Below are 16,622 nucleotides of genomic sequence, written 5' to 3' on the forward strand. Positions count from 1 at the left end.
GTGTGTTGTGAGTGTGACAGTGTGTGTGCGTGTCTGTGTGTGTGCTTGCAGGAAACCAGTCTGTATGCCTATAAGAAAAATTCGATGGGTGTTTGTGTGTGTTTCTTCTGTATGTGTGTGTCGGGACCACATCTGTGAATATGTTAGGGCAGTTCCAAGTGTTGATGGCTCTGCTGGAGACCCAGTGAGAGTGCTGTGTTGTGAGTGTGACAGTGTGTGTGTGTCTCTGTGTGTGTGTGTTTGGGGGAACCCCACAGTGTATGCTTCTAAGAAAAAGTCGATGGGTGTTTCTGTGTGTTTCTTGTGTATGTGTGTGTCGGGACCACGTATGTGAGTATGTTGTGGCAGTTCCAAGTGCCAGTGTGAATGCTGTGTTGTGAGTGTGGCAGTGTGTGTTTCTGTGTGTGTTTGTGTTGGTGGGAAAACATTGTGTATGCCTGTAAGAATAAGTCGATGGATGTTTGTGTGAGTTTCATGTGTATGTGTGTGTCGCAACCACATTTGTCAATATTTTAGGGCAGTTCCAAGTGTTGATGGTTCTGCTGGATACCCATTGTGAGTGCTGTGTTGTAAGTGTGACTGTGTGTGTGTGTGTTCGCGGGATACCGTTGTGTATGCCTGTAAGAAAAAGTCGATGGGTGTTTGTGTGTGTTTCTTGTGTATGTGTGTGTCGGTAAAACGTGTGTGAGTATGTTAGGGCAGTTCCAAGTGTTGATGGTTCTGCCGAGGCCCAGTGTGCGTACTGTGCTGTTAGTGTGACAGTGTGTGTGTGTGTGTGTGTGTGTGTTTGGGGAAACCCCACTCTGTCTGCCTGTAACAAAAAGTTGATGGGTGTTTGTGTGTGTTTCTTGTGTATGTGTGTGTCGGGACCACGTTTGTGTGTATGTTAGGGCAGATTCAAGTGCCAGTGTGAATGCTGTGTTGTGAGTGTTATAGTGTGTGTGTGTTTGCGGAAACCATTGTGCATGACTGTACGTAAAAGTCAATGGGAGTTTGTGTGTGTTTCTTGTGTATGTGTGGTTCGGGACCACGTTTGTGAGTATGTTAGGGCAGTTCCAACTGTTGATGGCTATGCCGGGGACCCAGTGTGAGTGCTGTGTTGTGCGTGTGATAGTGTTTGTGTGTGTGTGTGTGAGTGTGTGTTTTGCTGGGTACCATTGTGTATGTCTGTAAGAAAAATTCGTAGGGTGTTTTTGTGTGTTTCTTCTGCATGTGTGTTTCGGGACCACGTTTGTGAATATGTTAAGGTAATTCCAAGTGTTGATGGCTCTGCTGGAGATCCAATGTGAGTGCTCTGTCGTGAGTGTGACTTTTGTGTGTGTGTGTGTGTGTGTTTGCAGGAAACCATTGTGTATGCCTGCAAGAAAAAGTCGATGGGTGTTTGTGTGTGTTATTTGTATATGTGTGTGTCAGGACCATGTTTGTGATTAGGTTAAAGCAGTTCCAAGTGTTGACGGCTGTGTTGGAGACCCAGTGTGAGTGCTGTGTTGTGAGTGTGATAGTGTGTGTGTGTGTGTTTGCGGAAACCATTGTGCATGACTGTACGTAAAAGATAGTGTGAGTGTGATAGTGTGTGTGTGTGTGTTTTCAGGAAACCATTGTGTATGCCTGCAAGAAAAAGTCGATGGGTGTTTGTGTGTGTTATTTGTATATGTGTGTGTCAGGACCATGTTTGTGATTATGTTAAAGCAGTTCCAAGTGTTGACGGCTGTGTTGGAGACCCAATGTGAGTGCTGTGTTGTGAGTGTGATAGTGTGTGTGTGTGTGTTTGCGGAAACCATTGTGCATGACTGTACGTAAAAGTCAATGGGAGTTTGTGTGTGTTTCTTGTGTATGTGTGTGTCGGGACCACGTTTGTGAGTATGTTAGGGCAGTTCCAACTGTTGATGGCTATGCCGGGGACCCAGTGTGATTGCTGTGTTGTGCGTGTGATAGTGTTTGTGTGTGTGTGTGTGAGTGTGTGTTCTGCTGGATACCATTGTGTATGTCTGTAAGAAAAAGTCGTAGGGTGTTTTTGTGTGTTTCTTCTGCATGTGTGTTTCGGGACGACGTTTGTGAATATGTTAAGGTAATTCCAAGTGTTCATGGCTCTGCTGGAGATCCAATGTGAGTGCTCTGTCGTGAGTGTGACTTTTGTGTGTGTGTGTGTGTGTGTTTGCAGGAAACCATTGTGTATGCCTGCAAGAAAAAGTCGATGGGTGTTTGTGTGTGTTATTTGTATATGTGTGTGTCAGGACCATGTTTGTGATTAGGTTAAAGCAGTTCCAAGTGTTGACGGCTGTGTTGGAGACCCAGTGTGAGTGCTGTGTTGTGAGTGTGATAGTGTGTGTGTGTCTGTGTGTGTTTCAGAACCCCCTGTGTACGCCTGTAAGAAAAACTCAATGGGTGTTTGTGTGTGTTTCTTGTGTATGTGTGTGTCGGGACCACGTATGTGAGTATGTTGTGGCAGTTCCAAGTGCCAGTGTGAATGCTGTGTTGTGAGTGTGGCAGTGTGTGTTTCTGTGTGTGTTTGTGTTGGCGGGAAAACATTGTGTATGCCTGTAAGAATAAGTCGATGGATGTTTGTGTGAGTTTCATGTGTATGTGTGTGTCGCAACCACATTTGTCAATATTTTAGGACAGTTCCAAGTGTTGATGGTTCTGTTGGATACCCATTGTGAGTGCTGTGTTGTAAGTGTGACTGTGTGTGTGTGTGTTCGCGGGAAACCGTTGTGTATGCCTGTAAGAAAAAGTCGATGGGTGTTTGTGTGTGTTTCTTGTGTATGTTTGTGTCGGTAAAACGTTTGTGAGTATGTTAGGGCAGTTCCAAGTGTTGATGGTTCTGCCGAGGCCCAGTGTGCGTACTGTGCTGTTAGTGTGACAGTGTGTGTGTGTGTGTGTGTGTGTGTGTTTGGGGAAACCCCACTCTGTCTGCCTGTAACAAAAAGTTGATGGGTGTTTGTGTGTGTTTCTTGTGTATGTGTGTGTCGGGACCACGTTTGTGTGTATGTTAGGGCAGATTCAAGTGCCAGTGTGAATGCTGTGTTGTGAGTGTGATAGTGTGTGTGTGTTTGCGGAAACCATTGTGCATGACTGTACGTAAAAGTCAATGGGAGTTTGTGTGTGTTTCTTGTGTATGTGTGTGTCGGGACCACGTTTGTGAGTATGTTAGGGCAGTTCCAACTGTTGATGGCTATGCCGGGGACCCAGTGTGAGTGCTGTGTTGTGCGTGTGATAGTGTTTGTGTGTGTGTGTGTGAGTGTGTGTTTTGCTGGATACCATTGTGTATGTCTGTAAGAAAAAGTCGTAGGGTGTTTTTGTGTGTTTCTTCTGCATGTGTGTTTCGGGACGACGTTTGTGAATATGTTAAGGTAATTCCAAGTGTTGATGGCTCTGCTGGAGATCCAATGTGAGTGCTCTGTCGTGAGTGTGACTTTTGTGTGTGTGTGTGTGTGTGTGTGTGTTTGCAGGAAACCATTGTGTATGCCTGCAAGAAAAAGTCGATGGGTGTTTGTGTGTGTTATTTGTATATGTGTGTGTCAGGACCATGTTTGTGATTAGGTTAAAGCAGTTCCAAGTGTTGACGGCTGTGTTGGAGACCCAGTGTGAGTGCTGTGTTGTGAGTGTGATAGTGTGTGTGTGTGTGTTTGCGGAAACCATTGTGCATGACTGTACGTAAAAGATAGTGTGAGTGTGATAGTGTGTGTGTGTGTGTTTTCAGGAAACCATTGTGTATGCCTGCAAGAAAAAGTCGATGGGTGTTTGTGTGTGTTATTTGTATATGTGTGTGTCAGGACCATGTTTGTGATTATGTTAAAGCAGTTCCAAGTGTTGACGGCTGTGTTGGAGACCCAATGTGAGTGCTGTGTTGTGAGTGTGATAGTGTGTGTGTGTGTGTGTGTGTTTGCGGAAACCATTGTGCATGACTGTACGTAAAAGTCAATGGGAGTTTGTGTGTGTTTCTTGTGTATGTGTGTGTCGGGACCACGTTTGTGAGTATGTTAGGGCAGTTCCAACTGTTGATGGCTATGCCGGGGACCCAGTGTGATTGCTGTGTTGTGCGTGTGATAGTGTTTGTGTGTGTGTGTGTGAGTGTGTGTTCTGCTGGATACCATTGTGTATGTCTGTAAGAAAAAGTCGTAGGGTGTTTTTGTGTGTTTCTTCTGCATGTGTGTTTCGGGACGACGTTTGTGAATATGTTAAGGTAATTCCAAGTGTTCATGGCTCTGCTGGAGATCCAATGTGAGTGCTCTGTCGTGAGTGTGACTTTTGTGTGTGTGTGTGTGTGTGTTTGCAGGAAATCATTGTGTATGCCTGCAAGAAAAAGTCGATGGGTGTTTGTGTGTGTTATTTGTATATGTGTGTGTCAGGACCATGTTTGTGATTATGTTAAAGCAGTTCCAAGTGTTGACGGCTGTGTTGGAGACCCAGTGTGAGTGCTGTGTTGTGAGTGTGATAGTGTGTGTGTGTCTGTGTGTGTTTCAGAACCCCCTGTGTACGCCTGTAAGAAAAACTCAATGGGTGTTTGTGTGTGTTTCTTGTGTATGTGTGTGTCGGGAAAACGTATGTGAGTATGTTGTGGCAGTTCCAAGTGCCAGTGTGAATGCTGTGTTGTGAGTGTGGCAGTGTGTGTTTCTGTGTGTGTTTGTGTTGGCGGGAAAACATTGTGTATGCCTGTAAGAATAAGTCGATGGATGTATGTGTGAGTTTCATGTGTATGTGTGTGTCGCAACCACATTTGTCAATATTTTAGGACAGTTCCAAGTGTTGATGGTTCTGTTGGATACCCATTGTGAGTGCTGTGTTGTAAGTGTGACTGTGTGTGTGTGTGTTCGCGGGAAACCGTTGTGTATGCCTGTAAGAAAAAGTCGATGGGTGTTTGTGTGTGTTTCTTGTGTATGTTTGTGTCGGTAAAACGTTTGTGAGTATGTTAGGGCAGTTCCAAGTGTTGATGGTTCTGCCGAGGCCCAGTGTGCGTACTGTGCTGTTAGTGTGACAGTGTGTGTGTGTGTGTGTGTGTGTGTGTGTGTTTGGGGAAACCCCACTCTGTCTGCCTGTAACAAAAAGTTGATGGGTGTTTGTGTGTGTTTCTTGTGTATGTGTGTGTCGGGACCACGTTTGTGTGTATGTTAGGGCAGATTCAAGTGCCAGTGTGAATGCTGTGTTGTGAGTGTGATAGTGTGTGTGTGTTTGCGGAAACCATTGTGCATGACTGTACGTAAAAGTCAATGGGAGTTTGTGTGTGTTTCTTGTGTATGTGTGTGTCGGGACCACGTTTGTGAGTATGTTAGGGCAGTTCCAACTGTTGATGGCTATGCCGGGGACCCAGTGTGAGTGCTGTGTTGTGCGTGTGATAGTGTTTGTGTGTGTGTGTGTGAGTGTGTGTTTTGCTGGGTACCATTGTGTATGTCTGTAAGAAAAATTCGTAGGATGTTTTTGTGTGTTTCTTCTGCATGTGTGTTTCGGGACCACGTTTGTGAATATGTTAAGGTAATTCCAAGTGTTGATGGCTCTGCTGGAGATCCAATGTGAGTGCTCTGTCGTGAGTGTGACTTTTGTGTGTGTGTGTGTGTGTTTGCAGGAAACCATTGTGTATGCCTGCAAGAAAAAGTCGATGGGTGTTTGTGTGTGTTATTTGTATATGTGTGTGTCAGGACCATGTTTGTGATTAGGTTAAAGCAGTTCCAAGTGTTGACGGCTGTGTTGGAGACCCAGTGTGAGTGCTGTGTTGTGAGTGTGATAGTGTGTGTGTGTGTGTGTTTGCGGAAACCATTGTGCATGACTGTACGTAAAAGATAGTGTGAGTGTGATAGTGTGTGTGTGTGTGTTTTCAGGAAACCATTGTGTATGCCTGCAAGAAAAAGTCGATGGGTGTTTGTGTGTGTTATTTGTATATGTGTGTGTCAGGACCATGTTTGTGATTATGTTAAAGCAGTTCCAAGTGTTGACGGCTGTGTTGGAGACCCAATGTGAGTGCTGTGTTGTGAGTGTGATAGTGTGTGTGTGTGTGTTTGCGGAAACCATTGTGCATGACTGTACGTAAAAGTCAATGGGAGTTTGTGTGTGTTTCTTGTGTATGTGTGTGTCGGGACCACGTTTGTGAGTATGTTAGGGCAGTTCCAACTGTTGATGGCTATGCCGGGGACCCAGTGTGAGTGCTGTGTTGTGCGTGTGATAGTGTTTGTGTGTGTGTGTGTGAGTGTGTGTTTTGCTGGATACCATTGTGTATGTCTGTAAGAAAAAGTCGTAGGGTGTTTTTGTGTGTTTCTTCTGCATGTGTGTTTCGGGACGACGTTTGTGAATATGTTAAGGTAATTCCAAGTGTTGATGGCTCTGCTGGAGATCCAATGTGAGTGCTCTGTCGTGAGTGTGACTTTTGTGTGTGTGTGTGTGTGTGTGTGTTTGCAGGAAACCATTGTGTATGCCTGCAAGAAAAAGTCGATGGGTGTTTGTGTGTGTTATTTGTATATGTGTGTGTCAGGACCATGTTTGTGATTATGTTAAAGCAGTTCCAAGTGTTGACGGCTGTGTTGGAGACCCAGTGTGAGTGCTGTGTTGTGAGTGTGATAGTGTGTGTGTGTCTGTGTGTGTTTCAGAACCCCCTGTGTACGCCTGTAAGAAAAACTCAATGGGTGTTTGTGTGTGTTTCTTGTGTATGTGTGTGTCGGGACCACGTATGTGAGTATGTTGTGGCAGTTCCAAGTGCCAGTGTGAATGCTGTGTTGTGAGTGTGGCAGTGTGTGTTTCCGTGTGTGTTTGAGTTGGCGGGAAAACATTGTGTATGCCTGTAAGAATAAGTCGATGGATGTTTGTGTGAGTTTCATGTGCGTGTGTGTGTCGCAACCACATTTGTCAATATTTTAGGACAGTTCCAAGTGTTGATGGTTCTGTTGGATACCCATTGTGAGTGCTGTGTTGTAAGTGTGACTGTGTGTGTGTGTGTTCGCGGGAAACCGTTGTGTATGCCTGTAAGAAAAAGTCGATGGGTGTTTGTGTGTGTTTCTTGTGTATGTTTGTGTCGGTAAAACGTTTGTGAGTATGTTAGGGCAGTTCCAAGTGTTGATGGTTCTGCCGAGGCCCAGTGTGCGTACTGTGCTGTTAGTGTGACAGTGTGTGTGTGTGTGTGTGTGTGTTTGGGGAAACCCCACTCTGTCTGCCTGTAACAAAAAGTTGATGGGTGTTTGTGTGTGTTTCTTGTGTATGTGTGTGTCGGGACCACGTTTGTGTGTATGTTAGGGCAGATTCAAGTGCCAGTGTGAATGCTGTGTTGTGAGTGTGATAGTGTGTGTGTGTTTGCGGAAACCATTGTGCATGACTGTACGTAAAAGTCAATGGGAGTTTGTGTGTGTTTCTTGTGTATGTGTGTGTCGGGACCACGTTTGTGAGTATGTTAGGGCAGTTCCAACTGTTGATGGCTATGCCGGGGACCCAGTGTGAGTGCTGTGTTGTGCGTGTGATAGTGTTTGTGTGTGTGTGTGTGAGTGTGTGTTTTGCTGGGTACCATTGTGTATGTCTGTAAGAAAAATTCGTAGGATGTTTTTGTGTGTTTCTTCTGCATGTGTGTTTCGGGACCACGTTTGTGAATATGTTAAGGTAATTCCAAGTGTTGATGGCTCTGCTGGAGATCCAATGTGAGTGCTCTGTCGTGAGTGTGACTTTTGTGTGTGTGTGTGTGTGTGTTTGCAGGAAACCATTGTGTATGCCTGCAAGAAAAAGTCGATGGGTGTTTGTGTGTGTTATTTGTATATGTGTGTGTCAGGACCATGTTTGTGATTAGGTTAAAGCAGTTCCAAGTGTTGACGGCTGTGTTGGAGACCCAGTGTGAGTGCTGTGTTGTGAGTGTGATAGTGTGTGTGTGTGTGTGTTTGCGGAAACCATTGTGCATGACTGTACGTAAAAGATAGTGTGAGTGTGATAGTGTGTGTGTGTGTGTTTTCAGGAAACCATTGTGTATGCCTGCAAGAAAAAGTCGATGGGTGTTTGTGTGTGTTATTTGTATATGTGTGTGTCAGGACCATGTTTGTGATTATGTTAAAGCAGTTCCAAGTGTTGACGGCTGTGTTGGAGACCCAATGTGAGTGCTGTGTTGTGAGTGTGATAGTGTGTGTGTGTGTGTGTTTGCGGAAACCATTGTGCATGACTGTACGTAAAAGTCAATGGGAGTTTGTGTGTGTTTCTTGTGTATGTGTGTGTCGGGACCACGTTTGTGAGTATGTTAGGGCAGTTCCAACTGTTGATGGCTATGCCGGGGACCCAGTGTGAGTGCTGTGTTGTGCGTGTGATAGGGTTTGTGTGTGTGTGTGTGAGTGTGTGTTCTGCTGGGTACCATTGTGTATGTCTGTAAGAAAAAGTCGTAGGGTGTTTTTGTGTGTTTCTTCTGCATGTGTGTTTCGGGACGACGTTTGTGAATATGTTAAGGTAATTCCAAGTGTTCATGGCTCTGCTGGAGATCCAATGTGAGTGCTCTGTCGTGAGTGTGACTTTTGTGTGTGTGTGTGTGTGTGTGTGTTTGCAGGAAATCATTGTGTATGCCTGCAAGAAAAAGTCGATGGGTGTTTGTGTGTGTTATTTGTATATGTGTGTGTCAGGACCATGTTTGTGATTATGTTAAAGCAGTTCCAAGTGTTGACGGCTGTGTTGGAGACCCAGTGTGAGTGCTGTGTTGTGAGTGTGATAGTGTGTGTGTGTCTGTGTGTGTTTCAGAACCCCCTGTGTACACCTGTAAGAAAAACTCAATGGGTGTTTGTGTGTGTTTCTTGTGTATGTGTGTGTCGGGAGCACGTATGTGAGTATGTTGTGGCAGTTCCAAGTGCCAGTGTGAATGCTGTGTTGTGAGTGTGGCAGTGTGTGTTTCCGTGTGTGTTTGTGTTGGCGGGAAAACATTGTGTATGCCTGTAAGAATAAGTCTATGGATGTTTGTGTGAGTTTCATGTGCATGTGTGTGTCGCAACCACATTTGTCAATATTTTAGGACAGTTCCAAGTGTTGATGGTTCTGTTGGATACCCATTGTGAGTGCTGTGTTGTAAGTGTGACTGTGTGTGTGTGTGTTCGCGGGAAACCGTTGTGTATGCCTGTAAGAAAAAGTCGATGGGTGTTTGTGTGTGTTTCTTGTGTATGTTTGTGTCGGTAAAACGTTTGTGAGTATGTTAGGGCAGTTCCAAGTGTTGATGGTTCTGCCGAGGCCCAGTGTGCGTACTGTGCTGTTAGTGTGACAGTGTGTGTTTCTGTGTGTGTGTGTTTGGGGAAACCCCACTCTGTCTGCCTGTAACAAAAAGTTGATGGGTGTTTGTGTGTGTTTCTTGTGTATGTGTGTGTCGGGACCACGTTTGTGTGTATGTTAGGGCAGATTCAAGTGCCAGTGTGAATGCTGTGTTGTGAGTGTGATAGTGTGTGTGTGTTTGCGGAAACCATTGTGCATGACTGTACGTAAAAGTCAATGGGAGTTTGTGTGTGTTTCTTGTGTATGTGTGTGTCGGGACCACGTTTGTGAGTATGTTAGGGCAGTTCCAACTGTTGATGGCTATGCCGGGGACCCAGTGTGAGTGCTGTGTTGTGCGTGTGATAGTGTTTGTGTGTGTGTGTGTGAGTGTGTGTTTTGCTGGGTACCATTGTGTATGTCTGTAAGAAAAATTCGTAGGGTGTTTTTGTGTGTTTCTTCTGCATGTGTGTTTCGGGACCACGTTTGTGAATATGTTAAGGTAATTCCAAGTGTTGATGGCTCTGCTGGAGATCCAATGTGAGTGCTCTGTCGTGAGTGTGACTTTTGTGTGTGTGTGTGTGTGTGTTTGCAGGAAACCATTGTGTATGCCTGCAAGAAAAAGTCGATGGGTGTTTGTGTGTGTTATTTGTATATGTGTGTGTCAGGACCATGTTTGTGATTAGGTTAAAGCAGTTCCAAGTGTTGACGGCTGTGTTGGAGACCCAGTGTGAGTGCTGTGTTGTGAGTGTGATAGTGTGTGTGTGTGTGTTTGCGGAAACCATTGTGCATGACTGTACGTAAAAGATAGTGTGAGTGTGATAGTGTGTGTGTGTGTGTTTTCAGGAAACCATTGTGTATGCCTGCAAGAAAAAGTCGATGGGTGTTTGTGTGTGTTATTTGTATATGTGTGTGTCAGGACCATGTTTGTGATTATGTTAAAGCAGTTCCAAGTGTTGACGGCTGTGTTGGAGACCCAATGTGAGTGCTGTGTTGTGAGTGTGATAGTGTGTGTGTGTGTGTGTTTGCGGAAACCATTGTGCATGACTGTAAGTAAAAGTCAATGGGAGTTTGTGTGTGTTTCTTGTGTATGTGTGTGTCGGGACCACGTTTGTGAGTATGTTAGGGCAGTTCCAACTGTTGATGGCTATGCCGGGGACCCAGTGTGAGTGCTGTGTTGTGCGTGTGATAGTGTTTGTGTGTGTGTGTGTGAGTGTGTGTTTTGCTGGATACCATTGTGTATGTCTGTAAGAAAAAGTCGTAGGGTGTTTTTGTGTGTTTCTTCTGCATGTGTGTTTCGGGACGACGTTTGTGAATATGTTAAGGTAATTCCAAGTGTTGATGGCTCTGCTGGAGATCCAATGTGAGTGCTCTGTCGTGAGTGTGACTTTTGTGTGTGTGTGTGTGTGTGTGTTTGCAGGAAACCATTGTGTATGCCTGCAAGAAAAAGTCGATGGGTGTTTGTGTGTGTTATTTGTATATGTGTGTGTCAGGACCATGTTTGTGATTATGTTAAAGCAGTTCCAAGTGTTGACGGCTGTGTTGGAGACCCAGTGTGAGTGCTGTGTTGTGAGTGTGATAGTGTGTGTGTGTCTGTGTGTGTTTCAGAACCCCCTGTGTACGCCTGTAAGAAAAACTCAATGGGTGTTTGTGTGTGTTTCTTGTGTATGTGTGTGTCGGGACCACGTATGTGAGTATGTTGTGGCAGTTCCAAGTGCCAGTGTGAATGCTGTGTTGTGAGTGTGGCAGTGTGTGTTTCCGTGTGTGTTTGAGTTGGCGGGAAAACATTGTGTATGCCTGTAAGAATAAGTCGATGGATGTTTGTGTGAGTTTCATGTGCGTGTGTGTGTCGCAACCACATTTGTCAATATTTTAGGACAGTTCCAAGTGTTGATGGTTCTGTTGGATACCCATTGTGAGTGCTGTGTTGTAAGTGTGACTGTGTGTGTGTGTGTTCGCGGGAAACCGTTGTGTATGCCTGTAAGAAAAAGTCGATGGGTGTTTGTGTGTGTTTCTTGTGTATGTTTGTGTCGGTAAAACGTTTGTGAGTATGTTAGGGCAGTTCCAAGTGTTGATGGTTCTGCCGAGGCCCAGTGTGCGTACTGTGCTGTTAGTGTGACAGTGTGTGTGTGTGTGTGTGTGTGTTTGGGGAAACCCCACTCTGTCTGCCTGTAACAAAAAGTTGATGGGTGTTTGTGTGTGTTTCTTGTGTATGTGTGTGTCGGGACCACGTTTGTGTGTATGTTAGGGCAGATTCAAGTGCCAGTGTGAATGCTGTGTTGTGAGTGTGATAGTGTGTGTGTGTTTGCGGAAACCATTGTGCATGACTGTACGTAAAAGTCAATGGGAGTTTGTGTGTGTTTCTTGTGTATGTGTGTGTCGGGACCACGTTTGTGAGTATGTTAGGGCAGTTCCAACTGTTGATGGCTATGCCGGGGACCCAGTGTGAGTGCTGTGTTGTGCGTGTGATAGTGTTTGTGTGTGTGTGTGTGAGTGTGTGTTTTGCTGGGTACCATTGTGTATGTCTGTAAGAAAAATTCGTAGGATGTTTTTGTGTGTTTCTTCTGCATGTGTGTTTCGGGACCACGTTTGTGAATATGTTAAGGTAATTCCAAGTGTTGATGGCTCTGCTGGAGATCCAATGTGAGTGCTCTGTCGTGAGTGTGACTTTTGTGTGTGTGTGTGTGTGTGTTTGCAGGAAACCATTGTGTATGCCTGCAAGAAAAAGTCGATGGGTGTTTGTGTGTGTTATTTGTATATGTGTGTGTCAGGACCATGTTTGTGATTAGGTTAAAGCAGTTCCAAGTGTTGACGGCTGTGTTGGAGACCCAGTGTGAGTGCTGTGTTGTGAGTGTGATAGTGTGTGTGTGTGTGTGTTTGCGGAAACCATTGTGCATGACTGTACGTAAAAGATAGTGTGAGTGTGATAGTGTGTGTGTGTGTGTTTTCAGGAAACCATTGTGTATGCCTGCAAGAAAAAGTCGATGGGTGTTTGTGTGTGTTATTTGTATATGTGTGTGTCACGACCATGTTTGTGATTATGTTAAAGCAGTTCCAAGTGTTGACGGCTGTGTTGGAGACCCAATGTGAGTGCTGTGTTGTGAGTGTGATAGTGTGTGTGTGTGTGTGTTTGCGGAAACCATTGTGCATGACTGTACGTAAAAGTCAATGGGAGTTTGTGTGTGTTTCTTGTGTATGTGTGTGTCGGGACCACGTTTGTGAGTATGTTAGGGCAGTTCCAACTGTTGATGGCTATGCCGGGGACCCAGTGTGAGTGCTGTGTTGTGCGTGTGATAGGGTTTGTGTGTGTGTGTGTGAGTGTGTGTTTTGCTGGGTACCATTGTGTATGTCTGTAAGAAAAAGTCGTAGGGTGTTTTTGTGTGTTTCTTCTGCATGTGTGTTTCGGGACGACGTTTGTGAATATGTTAAGGTAATTCCAAGTGTTCATGGCTCTGCTGGAGATCCAATGTGAGTGCTCTGTCGTGAGTGTGACTTTTGTGTGTGTGTGTGTGTGTGTGTGTTTGCAGGAAATCATTGTGTATGCCTGCAAGAAAAAGTCGATGGGTGTTTGTGTGTGTTATTTGTATATGTGTGTGTCAGGACCATGTTTGTGATTATGTTAAAGCAGTTCCAAGTGTTGACGGCTGTGTTGGAGACCCAGTGTCAGTGCTGTGTTGTGAGTGTGATAGTGTGTGTGTGTCTGTGTGTGTTTCAGAACCCCCTGTGTACACCTGTAAGAAAAACTCAATGGGTGTTTGTGTGTGTTTCTTGTGTATGTGTGTGTCGGGAGCACGTATGTGAGTATGTTGTGGCAGTTCCAAGTGCCAGTGTGAATGCTGTGTTGTGAGTGTGGCAGTGTGTGTTTCCGTGTGTGTTTGTGTTGGCGGGAAAACATTGTGTATGCCTGTAAGAATAAGTCTATGGATGTTTGTGTGAGTTTCATGTGCATGTGTGTGTCGCAACCACATTTGTCAATATTTTAGGACAGTTCCAAGTGTTGATGGTTCTGTTGGATACCCATTGTGAGTGCTGTGTTGTAAGTGTGACTGTGTGTGTGTGTGTTCGCGGGAAACCGTTGTGTATGCCTGTAAGAAAAAGTCGATGGGTGTTTGTGTGTGTTTCTTGTGTATGTTTGTGTCGGTAAAACGTTTGTGAGTATCTTAGGGCAGTTCCAAGTGTTGATGGTTCTGCCGAGGCCCAGTGTGCGTACTGTGCTGTTAGTGTGACAGTGTGTGTTTCTGTGTGTGTGTGTTTGGGGAAACCCCACTCTGTCTGCCTGTAACAAAAAGTTGATGGGTGTTTGTGTGTGTTTCTTGTGTATGTGTGTGTCGGGACCACGTTTGTGTGTATGTTAGGGCAGATTCAAGTGCCAGTGTGAATGCTGTGTTGTGAGTGTGATAGTGTGTGTGTGTTTGCGGAAACCATTGTGCATGACTGTACGTAAAAGTCAATGGGAGTTTGTGTGTGTTTCTTGTGTATGTGTGTGTCGGGACCACGTTTGTGAGTATGTTAGGGCAGTTCCAACTGTTGATGGCTATGCCGGGGACCCAGTGTGAGTGCTGTGTTGTGCGTGTGATAGTGTTTGTGTGTGTGTGTGTGAGTGTGTGTTTTGCTGGGTACCATTGTGTATGTCTGTAAGAAAAATTCGTAGGGTGTTTTTGTGTGTTTCTTCTGCATGTGTGTTTCGGGACCACGTTTGTGAATATGTTAAGGTAATTCCAAGTGTTGATGGCTCTGCTGGAGATCCAATGTGAGTGCTCTGTCGTGAGTGTGACTTTTGTGTGTGTGTGTGTGTGTGTTTGCAGGAAACCATTGTGTATGCCTGCAAGAAAAAGTCGATGGGTGTTTGTGTGTGTTATTTGTATATGTGTGTGTCAGGACCATGTTTGTGATTAGGTTAAAGCAGTTCCAAGTGTTGACGGCTGTGTTGGAGACCCAGTGTGAGTGCTGTGTTGTGAGTGTGATAGTGTGTGTGTGTGTGTTTGCGGAAACCATTGTGCATGACTGTACGTAAAAGATAGTGTGAGTGTGATAGTGTGTGTGTGTGTGTTTTCAGGAAACCATTGTGTATGCCTGCAAGAAAAAGTCGATGGGTGTTTGTGTGTGTTATTTGTATATGTGTGTGTCAGGACCATGTTTGTGATTATGTTAAAGCAGTTCCAAGTGTTGACGGCTGTGTTGGAGACCCAATGTGAGTGCTGTGTTGTGAGTGTGATAGTGTGTGTGTGTGTTTGCGGAAACCATTGTGCATGACTGTACGTAAAAGTCAATGGGAGTTTGTGTGTGTTTCTTGTGTATGTGTGTGTCGGGACCACGTTTGTGAGTATGTTAGGGCAGTTCCAACTGTTGATGGCTATGCCGGGGACCCAGTGTGATTGCTGTGTTGTGCGTGTGATAGTGTTTGTGTGTGTGTGTGTGAGTGTGTGTTCTGCTGGATACCATTGTGTATGTCTGTAAGAAAGAGTCGTAGGGTGTTTTTGTGTGTTTCTTCTGCATGTGTGTTTCGGGACGACGTTTGTGAATATGTTAAGGTAATTCCAAGTGTTCATGGCTCTGCTGGAGATCCAATGTGAGTGCTCTGTCGTGAGTGTGACTTTTGTGTGTGTGTGTGTGTGTGTTTGCAGGAAATCATTGTGTATGCCTGCAAGAAAAAGTCGATGGGTGTTTGTGTGTGTTATTTGTATATGTGTGTGTCAGGACCATGTTTGTGATTATGTTAAAGCAGTTCCAAGTGTTGACGGCTGTGTTGGAGACCCAGTGTGAGTGCTGTGTTGTGAGTGTGATAGTGTGTGTGTGTCTGTGTGTGTTTCAGAACCCCCTGTGTACGCCTGTAAGAAAAACTCAATGGGTGTTTGTGTGTGTTTCTTGTGTATGTGTGTGTCGGGAAAACGTATGTGAGTATGTTGTGGCAGTTCCAAGTGCCAGTGTGAATGCTGTGTTGTGAGTGTGGCAGTGTGTGTTTCTGTGTGTGTTTGTGTTGGCGGGAAAACATTGTGTATGGCTGTAAGAATAAGTCGATGGATGTATGTGTGAGTTTCATGTGTATGTGTGTGTCGCAACCACATTTGTCAATATTTTAGGACAGTTCCAAGTGTTGATGGTTCTGTTGGATACCCATTGTGAGTGCTGTGTTGTAAGTGTGACTGTGTGTGTGTGTGTTCGCGGGAAACCGTTGTGTATGCCTGTAAGAAAAAGTCGATGGGTGTTTGTGTGTGTTTCTTGTGTATGTTTGTGTCGGTAAAACGTTTGTGAGTATGTTAGGGCAGTTCCAAGTGTTGATGGTTCTGCCGAGGCCCAGTGTGCGTACTGTGCTGTTAGTGTGACAGTGTGTGTGTGTGTGTGTGTGTGTGTGTGTTTGGGGAAACCCCACTCTGTCTGCCTGTAACAAAAAGTTGATGGGTGTTTGTGTGTGTTTCTTGTGTATGTGTGTGTCGGGACCACGTTTGTGTGTATGTTAGGGCAGATTCAAGTGCCAGTGTGAATGCTGTGTTGTGAGTGTGATAGTGTGTGTGTGTTTGCGGAAACCATTGTGCATGACTGTACGTAAAAGTCAATGGGAGTTTGTGTGTGTTTCTTGTGTATGTGTGTGTCGGGACCACGTTTGTGAGTATGTTAGGGCAGTTCCAACTGTTGATGGCTATGCCGGGGACCCAGTGTGAGTGCTGTGTTGTGCGTGTGATAGTGTTTGTGTGTGTGTGTGTGAGTGTGTGTTTTGCTGGGTACCATTGTGTATGTCTGTAAGAAAAATTCGTAGAATGTTTTTGTGTGTTTCTTCTGCATGTGTGTTTCGGGACCACGTTTGTGAATATGTTAAGGTAATTCCAAGTGTTGATGGCTCTGCTGGAGATCCAATGTGAGTGCTCTGTCGTGAGTGTGACTTTTGTGTGTGTGTGTGTGTGTGTTTGCAGGAAACCATTGTGTATGCCTGCAAGAAAAAGTCGATGGGTGTTTGTGTGTGTTATTTGTATATGTGTGTGTCAGGACCATGTTTGTGATTAGGTTAAAGCAGTTCCAAGTGTTGACGGCTGTGTTGGAGACCCAGTGTGAGTGCTGTGTTGTGAGTGTGATAGTGTGTGTGTGTGTGTTTGCGGAAACCATTGTGCATGACTGTACGTAAAAGATAGTGTGAGTGTGATAGTGTGTGTGTGTGTGTTTTCAGGAAACCATTGTGTATGCCTGCAAGAAAAAGTCGATGGGTGTTTGTGTGTGTTATTTGTATATGTGTGTGTCAGGACCATGTTTGTGATTATGTTAAAGCAGTTCCAAGTGTTGACGGCTGTGTTGGAGACCCAATGTGAGTGCTGTGTTGTGAGTGTGATAGTGTGTGTGTGTGTGTGTTTGCGGAAACCATTGTGCATGACTGTAAGTAAAAGTCAATGGGAGTTTGTGTGTGTTTCTTGTGTATGTGTGTGTCGGGACCACGTTTGTGAGTATGTTAGGGCAGT

Source organism: Ursus arctos, chromosome Y (genome assembly GCF_023065955.2).
Source record: "Ursus arctos isolate Adak ecotype North America chromosome Y, UrsArc2.0, whole genome shotgun sequence".
Lineage (NCBI taxonomy): Eukaryota > Metazoa > Chordata > Mammalia > Carnivora > Ursidae > Ursus > Ursus arctos.